Source organism: Talpa europaea (assembly GCF_964194135.1).
Source record: "Talpa europaea genome assembly, chromosome: 11".
NCBI classification, from domain to species: domain Eukaryota; kingdom Metazoa; phylum Chordata; class Mammalia; order Eulipotyphla; family Talpidae; genus Talpa; species Talpa europaea.
The window spans coordinates 100,696,090-100,705,980 of record NC_140078.1 but is presented as its reverse complement, the minus strand read 5'-3'; positions in this window follow the sequence as shown (position 1 = coordinate 100,705,980).

Genomic DNA, 9,891 nt, shown 5'->3' with positions numbered 1-9,891 from the left:
TTCCCCATTGTATAGTGTTGACACCTTTGTGGAAAATTGATCGTATATTCATGCCTTTGTTTCTGGTCTCTTGTTCCGTACCATTCATCTGTGTGTATCTGTTTTATGCCAATGACTTACTATTCTGATAACTGTAACTTTGTTACAGTTTGAAATCAGGAAGTGTGATGCCTCCATCTGTTTCTCTTCCTCAGAATTGCTTTGGCTATTCAGGGTCTTCTGGAATTCCAGAAAAGGTTTTTTTTTTTTTTTTTCCCTATAGCCATGATAAATACTATTGAAATTTTTGTAGGGATTACAATGAATCTGTAGGTCATTTGAGTATTATGGGCATTTTTTTAACTATTCTTCAAAATCATGAACATGGACTATCTTTGCATTTATGTGTGTCTTCAGTCTCTTTCATCTGTGTTTTATCATTTTCAGTGTACAGGCTTCTTTCACTTCATGGGTTAAATTTGTTGCTAAGTATTTTATTCTTTCTGATGGCAGTTGTAAATGGGATTGTTTTCTTAATTTCTGTGATAATTCCTTGTTCAGATACAACTGGGTTTTGTATTTTGCAATTTTACTGGATTTATTTATTCTGAAAGTTTCTTGGTGGAATCGTTACAGTTTTCTAGGTATAACAACATGTCATGTGCAAATGACAGTTTTCCTTCTTTCTGATTTGGATACCTTTTATTTCCTTTTCTTGCCTATTCTAACTGGGACTTCCGGTACTATTTTGAATAAAAGTGGCAAGTGTGGGCATTTTTGTCCTGTTCTTACAAGGAAGGTTCTTAGTTTTCACCATTTTACTTGTGATGTTAGCGCTTGACTTGCCACATGTGGCTTCTATTGTGTTGAGGTACATCCCTGCACACCTAATTTTTGAGTTTTATCATAAAAGGGTATTGAATTTTGTCAGATGCTTTTTTTGTTCTGTTAGCATGAACATAAGATTTTTACTCTTCATTTCATTAATGGTGGTGTTTTACATTTATTGGTTTGCTTATGGAGAGCCATCCTTACATTTCAAGAATAAATCCCACTTGATTACGGTATATGATCCTTTTAATGTATTGTTGAACTAACTTTGCTAATATTTTGTTGGGGATTTTTATATCTGTTCATTTCAGGGGTATTGTAGTTTTCTTCTTATGTTCTTATCTGGTTTTGATATCAGGGTAATGCAGTCTTGTAAAATGAGTTTGAATATGTTTTCTCTGAAATTTACTGGAAGGTTTTGGTGGGGGTGTTGTTGTTTTTTAATTATTTTAGAGTGAGGTTGAGGAGTGCTAAATGAATTCAGACTAGGTAGTATTTAGATATATGGGAGTTCTAGGAAAGGATAAAATGGTGTGCTAGTTATTTCCTCCTTCCCAACACAGAACAGGAACTGGAGTATATACATCTTTTGTTTTTAAAGCTGTTTTGGAGGTACGTGAAGTAAATACGGATAGGATGACATGCTGCTGGTATAGAGTGAAGGAGAAGGACTAGATGAAAAACAAGGTTGGCTCTGAGCTGGTAATTGTCGATGGATGAGTAAATGAAGTAGTTTATAAAATTTTATTTATACTTAAAATTTTTTATAATGAGAAGTTTTAAATTTTGAAATAAAAGCATCCGTGGGTGTGGCTTATGTGGGTTGTCTTAAAGCAGACTCGTGGACAGTCTCCTGTTTCAGTCTCCTGCTTGCTCTCTGAGGCCAGTTCTTCTAGAGATTATCACTTGACATTTCCAATCAATGGAAAAATAGTCACTACATAGACATAAAAGGACATACATACTAACAGAAAATTTTGATGTTTTAAAGACGTCTATGTGCAGTCTACATAGCATTCCTGACAGGATGATTGGGGACACAAATGGGCAAATTAACAATATATTCAATGTACAGTAGATGTAATTTTATGACATGATTGAACTTCTGAAAAGGTATATTATAAACATCAACTCAATGCCAAACAGATTCTAATTTCATAAGATTTCTCTAAAAAATGAATAGGATATTTGAGAAAAGGGCACAGATTGATGTGCAGCCGCTAGCAAATCTTAGTGTTGGTGGACTTGACAAGTTGCTACCAAGACTCCAGCTATAGGGCCTCCCTGGTGGCGCAAGGGGTTAAGACAACCTATAAAGCTGTCCGCAGCCACTGCAGCACAAGTTCGATCCCCGGCCAGGGAGCTACTCACATGGTGCAGCAGGCGTTTCCTGTCTCGCCCGCTGCTCCCCTCAGCAGTGTACTTCAGTCAATCTGCTTGTTCTGCTCCCCACTCTGTCTCTGGTGAATCCTCTCACCCCTCGCGTCTCTGGCCTATACCCCAGTTCTTGTATGCATCCATCCCTATAAATAAATCTTTTTCTTAAAAAAAAAAAAAAGATTCCAGCTCTATAGGTTCCTCTTCTCCATTGCATCCTGTCACTATGAAAGCAGGAAAATGGTCCCTACTTGCCATCCTCATCACCTTTATTTGCTTCTTTAATATTGTGACCCTACATTCCAAAATTGGATGTTTGCAATGGACTAAGTGTCTTGCTAAGTTCTTTTATGAAGGTTGTCTCATTTAATTCTTAGAATAGTGCTGTGGGTGGTTTACAAATGTACAAACTAAATTAGCGTGATCACACACCTAGGCAAAGAATGAGTCAGGTCCATGTGATTCTAGGATCTTTTCACTAGCCAACTTACCTATTTTTTTTTAATTAATTTATTTATTTATACAAGTACTGGGTACAGTCAGAAGCGCGGGAGGGCGAGAGAATTCACCAGAGCCAGAGTGGAGAAGAGAACAGGCAGAGCGACTAAGTACACTGCTGAGGGGAGCAGCGGGTGGCAGGAGAGGTCTGCGCGCCATGTGGGACCCTCGCCCGGCGGCCGGGGATCGAACCAGAGCTGCAGAGTCTGCGGGCAGCTTCGCAGCCCAGCGCTCAACCGCTGCGCCAGCAGGGAGGCCCCCAACTTACCTATTTAAGAAGCCCTTCACTGCCACCAAAATACTCTGCCTGGTCTCCTCCTCCTGAGTAGGATATAGCTGCCCATCTGCAGTTTTGATCTTGTTATATCCGGGATTGGTTTTTTAGTATTGGTACTGAGGCAAATGGAGTTTAGTGGGTCTTTTTGCTTTCATTATGTAGATGGAAGAGTTGGAATTTTTTTTTTTTATTAAAGTTTTTTTTTTTTAGAGGCATGTTTATTTGTTTGTTTGTTTTTTGTGTGTTTATACATGCACTGGGTACAGTCAGAAGCGCGGGAAGGTGAGAGAATTCACCAGAGCCAGAGCGGGGAGCAGAGTAGGCAGAAGGACCGGAGTACACTGCTGAGGGGAGCAGCGGGCGGCAGGAGAGGTCTGCGCGCCATGTGGGACCCTCCTTCGGTGGCTGGGGAGCAGCCGGGGATCGAACCCGCGCCGCAGAGGCCGCGGGCAGCTTCGCAACCCAGCGTTCAACCGCTGCGCCACCGGGGAGGCCCGAGTTGGAATTTTAAATGTGAAATGCAATCTTGAGTTCTTGTGGACTCTTAAGAAATCCTAAATTGATGAACCATGCATGGGTCGTGTAAATTTTTTTTAATGATTCATGCTCAGCGAAATAAGCCAAAAAGAAAAAGAAAAATACCGGATGGTCTCACTCATAGCAGGAATCTAGAAAACTTAAATAAGGGACCAGGAAAATGAATATAAGAAAGTGAAAATCAAAATCAACAAAAAACTATGAACCAGAGACACTTTTAGGGGGGCGGGGGCGGGAGGGGAGGGATTGGGGTCAGAATGGGGGGGCTGCAATTGTATGGGGAATATAACAAATTTATTAAAAAAAATAGCTTTCATAATAAAACTAAGGCACTATTGCACCTTACAATAAAGGCTGTGAGTGGCACCACCAAAAAAAAAATAAAATAAAATAAAAAAAATAAAAAAAATTTTTTTTTTTAATGATTCAGGGATAAGCGTGAAGAGATCATTGCTTTCATAGAACTTCTTGACTGTTTGACCCAATAGGCCAAAGGAAGCTCCTTGTAAGGCAAGATGTTTCTTTCCCTTTTTTGTCACCCTTAGTGCCATTTGACATAGTTACTAGGATATAAACCGTTGTGGCTGAATAGATAATGACTCTTGGATAATAATCCACAAGGTTCTTGGGCTGAAGTACTGTCAATTCTCTGTAATTTTTCTGGGACACTGGTGCTTTATGGGCCAGGAGGCCACAATTGGAAAGGATCTCGCGTGTTACTAAATTCACAGAATGCATATTTCTTAGTATATATTTTCCTAGTCAATACAAAAATTTCACACTTAAAAAAAAAATTGTTCTGCCCAAAAAGATTGGGAGCCACTATTCGAAAAGTATTAGTGGTAGTGTAGCGATCTGTTAAAATCTAGAGGATGAGATTTTTTTTTTAATTAAGTGGTTAGCAAGTACTAGAAAAGTAAATACAGTATTTTTAAGCAGTAATGTTTAGTGTTTGGAATTTTACTTAGAAAATAAATTTGTGAGTATATGTTTTAGCAAAAGCAGGTAAATGGAAATCCTAGGTTCCTTTGTGTTTTTATTCCACTTTATTCAGTCTACAGTTCTGGACTTTGCCTAAGGTCAAACCTACATAACAGAAAAAAAAACAACAGAATTGATTAAAGGAGACTAGAAAATGATTGGGGAAGCTTCGCATGGTGTATGGTTATGATGATATTTTACTTAAGAATTTGGAGCAGCTTACTATGCCAGTTCTATTCATTAACTAAAAAGTACTATTTTGTCAGTCTCCTGGGAGTAATTTATTGTAAGTATTAATTAATGAATGAGAATTTTGGCCCAAATACAGCTGAAATGTTTACTGAAACTGGATCAAAGATGAGTGTCTGTGTCAAGGTTTTTAAAATCATCTTTCATGTTAAGATTTCCAGAGGAAAATTTTACCATCCATAAATTAAATAATTTTACTTTGCACGTTGATGATTTGCATGTTCATCCTTTTGGACTTCTAGAGAAATAATGCACTCTCCAGTCCAGAGATTTTATTTTACTCAGTAACCTCACGTGAGTAAATATATCTTTTTTCCTTAGGCAAGAGAATTTTTTTTAATTTATTCATATATAAAATCAGTCATTCACTTAGTTGTTCATTTTTTTTAAGTCGTTCATCTTTTCCATCACTATTACTTTGAAATTATAAATCATTCTAAGTTTATTTTTATTGTTATCCGTTTAAGTGGCAGTGACCAGCTTGGTATTGGAATGTGCTGTCATATCTGTATTTGCATCCATTTCCCAACTGGACTTGAGCAGAGGTATGCCTTTTGACTCAAATAGGAATCACCCACACCATGTTCTGTGGCACTCGTTTTTACTGTTCTTTCCCTGCTGGGAAGTGCCTGTCTTTGAGCCGATGAGCATTTCTACTCTCAAGTCTGTCATCACTCTGAGTCTCGCCTAGTACTCTGAGAAACTGCTCACTAAAAATAAGAACAGCTGGTCACTGCCTCAGATGTGAGCCATCGCTTGTGTGACGGAATCAGTCTTCATCTTAGTACACAGGCGTGTGGAATTTTACCTGCTTTGGAGTATTTCTTCTGTAGTTTATCCATTTTTTCTTTATTCATATATAGCCTAAGTGGGCAGGCCGTGTCACAGCTGTGGGTTACATGTATATTTGCAGTAAACTCAGCTATAAGAAGGAATTTGAGAAGATTGCAAGAAATTTTATCAGCAGTTTCGTGAGACAATTTTACAGTTTTTTGCTTGAGAAAAAAATAATCAGAACATTTTTAATAGCCGTAATATATCATTGTAAAACCTAAACATTACTCAGCAAATTTATCAATTGATGAGTTACATTAAGCTTTTTATCCATTTTTTTTGCAAGTCACTTTTCTCTTCCTGTCACTGCCACCTATCGTTCTAAACAGACCTTGCTCGTTTGTTTTTATAATAAATAAGTGGCAGCTCTATGTTGCAAATCTAATATGTCCAGCTGATTTTTCCAAGACTTGCTGTAAAATAATCCTGTGGAAGAGGGGAGGTTTAGAGAAAATAAGGTTGGCCATGAGGATTGATTGTTGGTTAAAGCTGGATATAGTGTCCACGAGTTCACTATAGGGAGTTCTCTGTGCATTTGTTAAAAGTTTTTCATAATAAGGGTTTTTTAAGACACAAAAAAAATGGCATATCAGACAGGATAAAGTTTATGCTGAATAAAATTTTAAAGGAGAGGAAATAGATAAATATCTGATTAATGAAGAAGATCTTGTTCCATGTAAGCAAGGGAATTTGAATTAACCCAGTAGACATTCAGGAGCCAGTAGTAAATTTGTAATAGCAGAATGATCATGATCAAAGTTAAGTTCTGAAAGGATTAGCATCATGAAAGAATGAGAGTAGACTGGAGGGTATTGAGAACCTTAGAGGTATTCAGACCAGGTCATTGCTATAAAGAAAGCTACCTTGAAATCATAAGGAGGTGTTTTTGGGTGGATGGATATGACTGCCTGTGACACAGTTCAAGCAGACTCTCAGTAAGGTGCTCGTGCCAAGCACACAAAAAGAGGGGTTTTACCTCTTTGTCCAGGGCTTAGGTTTCTCCTTGCGGTGGTCTGATGTCATTCTGGAGTATACCCAATGAGTGTGTAGCAATAGTACAAATTTGTCAATATTTTGACTCTTTTAGTAAAATGGTATTGACAGGCCTCTTACAAAGTTTCTGCTCTTTTTTGGAGTAATTAAAAATAAAGGCATCGTGTTTTATATCCCTGACCTAAAACTACTAGGACGGGGTTGGTTTGTTGGTTTTTATAAGATTTATTTATGCATATAAGAACTGGGCCAGAGGTGGGAGGGGGGTGTGTGTGTGAGAGGAGTCACCAGAGACAGAGTGGGGAGCAGAACAGGCAGATCTACTGAAATACACTGCTGAGGGGAGCAGCGGGCAAGAGAGGAGAGGTCTGCTGCACCGTGTGGGTCAGCTCCCTGGTCGGGTTGATAGCTTGATATCCCTGTGTCTTTAATCCTGTACCCCCAGGGAGGCTTCCTAGAATAGGGTTTTGATAAACTGGTTGAAACCAAAGAACTCAACTCTTTAGATTATTTGCATTTTTCAGTCAGAACCTTGTAGATCTCAGCGAAATTACAGGGGACTAACAATTTGTGTTTTTTATTGCTTACAAGAACAAATTTAGTGTGGTGCATTCTATTAGAACATAAAATTACCTTACGGGACAACTGCTAGAAAGTACTGTGCCTCTGAAATAGTGCTTTTTATCTATTTATTTTGAAGATCCCAGCACAAATTTAAGGGAAAAGCAACTTTAGTACATGAAAAATTAAGAGGACAAAAGTACATCTGATCAGTGGTCTTTAAATCTGTATCACAGAACTATTGAGAAATTTGCCATTGAATTACATTGTAGGGTTTTTTTTTTTTATAGAATGTAGAGTCTTCAAAAAAAAAGGGCCAATGGGTAAAGTAATAATTAAAATTACAAACTTTTTGAAACAATGCAGGCTTTCCCATATGTTTGTGGAAGCATGAAGTGGTTTTAACTTCCTGGAGGGTGGGTTGGTATCACTAATAGATACACCTGTGCCCTCCTATTAGTTCCACTTATTAGAACTGTCCTAAGAAAATGTGCACATGTAGAGGACAGATGTGCCCAACCACTGGGTTGCAGCGTTGCCTTTGCATGTATAGTGGAAATTCGCCAGTCTGTAAACGTGTACCCACAGAGGACTGGTGCCATTGTTTGTGCCTGTGCGTTTAGAAACCTGTCCAAACCTCCTCCTAAAGGGGAACCAGGCAGATGGCAGAACAGTAGGGTTATCGCTTTTATCTTTGGGTATCTTTAGAAAGTGGGATTGTGTGAGAATTTCAGTTTGGCATCTTACGCTCTTGTGATGCTTGCATATTTGTAGAACATTTATTTTTATAATTTAAGAATAAAGATAGCAGCCATTGGTTGGGAAGGGAAACCTTCCTTTTGTGCAGGTCAAAATTACTAAGTTTTGAGTTCCCTTGCTGATAGATATTTAGCTTCCTGGTCTGCCAAGTAATCACAGAACACATATATCCAGTTGGCTTCTTTTCACCTGTGGTTTTTTTTTTTTTAAATAATATTTTTTTTTAAGATTTATTGATTTATTTATTTATACAAGCACTGGGTACAGTCAGAAGCGCGGGAGGGTGAGAGAATCCACCAGAGCCAGAGCAGGGAGCAGAGCAGGCAGAAGGACCGAAGCACACTGCTGAGGGGAGCACCGGGCAGCAGGAGAGGTCTGCATGCCATGGGCAGCCTCGCAACCCAACGTTCAACCACTGCGCCACCGGGGAGGCCCATTTTCACCTGTGTTTTGAGAGTTTTTGCTGTCATTGTCCTTCGTTCACATATTTTTCTGTGAGACTAGTGAATAGGTTTTGTCCAAACAGTTTGAGATATATAAAAGAATGTTACTCCGAGGAGCCTCTGTGTCACTGATAAACAATGAAGTGATTTGGGGTTTTCGTTCTTTGGGGGGAAGGTATGTTTTCTTTTAAGAATGACTCGTTAATTGTAAAGAAACACCTTAAAATAGCACCTAATACAGTTCTTCTACATGGTACTCTAAACACTTCATGTTTGTTGAATGAATAAGTGTGTGAATGAAGAAAGAACTGCTTCTAGATAACAAATCCCAAGAGAACCAAGAATTTCATTCTAGAATTGTTTGTTTAGCTTAGCTCCAGTAGTAATTATTCATGACTTTTTAATTACAAAATTTGTTTTAATTTTGGTGTCACTAACATTAGTAATTACTTTGATAGAAGCTGTACATTAAAATCCTAATTTTCTTCTGAACTCCACCACTACATGTCACTTCGTACAAGTTAGTTTTTTTAGCATTTGTTTTTCTTCATCTTTAAAATTAAAAGGCTAGTGGCCTGAGTTCTTCTCTGCCAGGGAGCTACCCACACGGCGCGGCAGACCTCTCCTGTCTCCCCCTGCTCCCCTCGACAGTGTGTTTCAGTCAGTCTGCCTGTTCAGCTCCCCACTCTGTCTCTGGTGAATCCTCTCACCCCCTGCACCTCTGGCCTGTACCCCAGTTCTTGTATCATAAATAAAAATAAATCTTAATATATATATATATATATAAATTTTCAGAGCGGTAAATCAAAGTTCTTTGAGGGTGTCATCTTTATTTGATACTTAGAAGCTACAGTTTTCCTGACTCTTATTAAGGATAGAGTCTGTGTCCTTGGTTAGTTAAGCAGTAAATATCTGTTTATCATCATTAAATGAGTTTTAAATTGTTTTTTCAATGTCACCTTAGAATAATTTAAGTAGTAATATCTAGTGTTAGTGTTTGGTATGTAGTCTTATCCTGCCACCACTAAATATAACTTAGTATGTCTTAACCTATTTTTTGCCATTAATGTTATTTTTGATGGGGTAAGAAATCTTTTCTGTGGGCGAAATAGGATTTTTTTCAAATTGGATTTTAATTACCTCCTATTTTGGTAAATGTAGTGCTTTAATAGACATTGGTTTATTGTGCCAAGCCCAGTAGCCCCCAGAGGGAGTATAAATACAAGCAAAGGAGCCAAGGGATAAACCAGTGTTTCAGGAAAGAAGGTGGCGGAAAGGGAAAGCTTTACCTTAGTTCTGAATCATTAAGGCTTGACATTTCTTTATTCTCTCTCTTTAGTTTACCCTAGTGTTTTCTTTTTCTGTTTTCTCTGCAGTCCTGAACTTATCCTCAATCTTTTGCTAGCATTGATTCCTTCAGATTATAAGCCTGGTTTATCTACCCCTATTACATAAGCTTTTCACTGCCCCCCCCCCAGCACTTTCTCTTTTCTTAGACTTCGTCTCTTATTTCAGTAATCTTTTTCTAATGCTTATCACTTCACCTTTTCATGTTTCCCACATACCTCTTTT